Raw genomic sequence first — 1,795 nt, 5'->3', positions numbered from 1 at the left:
TAAAATTCTCCCCTAATATTCAATAATACAAAAAAATGTAGTCAGTTTCTTTATTTATGTGTACCAACTAAGAAAAACAAACCTAATGTAAAAAAACCGAACAAGTACCGTAAACTTCAAGTAACCACAGACCCTTGTAATGTTTTTACACTCTACCACCTGAGCTAAATTCCACATTGGTCAATGGTTGCTCTCAGCGCAGTACAATTTTTTAAAAATAACAACCAGTAAAATTTTTCCCAGGCTCAGTGTTGTTATTTTTATGAGGCGCCATGTGTATCACTTATTATTTAGCAAAACTTGACATGGTTTTTTACGTTATATATTTATTTAATATTTTACATAATATATAATATTTTATATAATATATAAAATATTATATATTATATAAAATATTATATATTATAAAAAAATATATATTATATATAATATAATAATATTTATCATAATATATAATATTTTATATAATATATAAAATGTTATATATTGTGGCTCAGTGTTGTTACTTTTTATGAGGCGCCATGTGTACCACTTATTATTTAGCAAAAATTGACATGGTTTTTTACGTTATATTTATTTAATATTTTACATAATATATAATATTTTATATAATATATAAAATATTATATATTATATAAAATATTATATATTATAAAAAAATATATATTATATATAAAATATTATATTATATAAAAAAATATATATTATATAAAAAATATATTATATAAAAAATATGTGTGTTCACTTAATATTTAGCAAAAGTCCTTGATATAAACAACAACGAGGCCCAGTTGTCACATTTACCAGTGTACCCATCTAAAGGAAGTATAATAGTTTACCATAAACCACGCAGTTCTTATGTCAAGAATTGTTTCAAGAAAATTAGTTTTTTTTCTATAAAAATTATCGAAAATTTATATCCCAACTAATCGTCCCGTGTGTATGTGACTCAACTTTTGCATAGTTTGCGATTTGAATCGATTCAACTTTTCTCAACGCAAGCGCCGCAACGCAAGGAAAAAGCTAATTTGCGTATGCTTTAACTGATGGATTCGTAGTTAATGCTTCGTGTTTACATTTTGGCGATGAGTTAATATCTGTCATCTTAGACCGTCGTCATCGCCCAAGCCACCACCACTTAAATAATAATTATTATTATTGGCTGCAGTTATCAATGATATACTATTATTGTTTTCATAGCCTATCATATTACAGTCCTGCCTGGTCTCGATGACAAAATGACATTTCACTAGTGTACGGGATCAGGAGATTGGAAGTTCACAACTCGTACACACGGGACGACTAGTTGGGATATAGATTTTCTATAATAATTTTTATGAAAAAAAAAAATATCAATTTTTTTTTAAACAATTCTTGACATAAGAATCAAAATTTTTAAATGAAAATTAAAGATGATGCTGTATTTTTTAATTTGAATGTACTATTGACTGCAAACATTTAAAGGCTACATAAACAATTTGTTTTTAAAGTTCTCAGCTAGCTATGTGGTTTATGGTACTCTTAAAATTAGGTACACCAGTAAATTTGAAAAGTCAATTGGGCCTTGCTAGGCAGACATATCAAGGACTTCTGCTAAATATTAAGTGAACACTTGGCATGGCAAATGTTCATTTAATGGTTAGCAAAAATAGCATGGGTTTTTTATTTATATTTATATAAATTTTTATAATATTTATTTTTTATATAATATATAATTGTTAATACACTATAATATATACAGTAATTTTTTATATTATATATATTTTTTATATAATATATATTTTTTATTTAATAT

Source organism: Anneissia japonica, unplaced genomic scaffold (assembly GCF_011630105.1).
Source record: "Anneissia japonica isolate Jap-2015-1 unplaced genomic scaffold, ASM1163010v1 scaffold6898_len34341_cov112, whole genome shotgun sequence".
Taxonomy (NCBI): Eukaryota; Metazoa; Echinodermata; class Crinoidea; order Comatulida; family Comatulidae; genus Anneissia; species Anneissia japonica.
The sequence above is the reverse complement of the archived record's forward strand: the minus strand, read 5'-3'. Positions refer to the sequence as shown.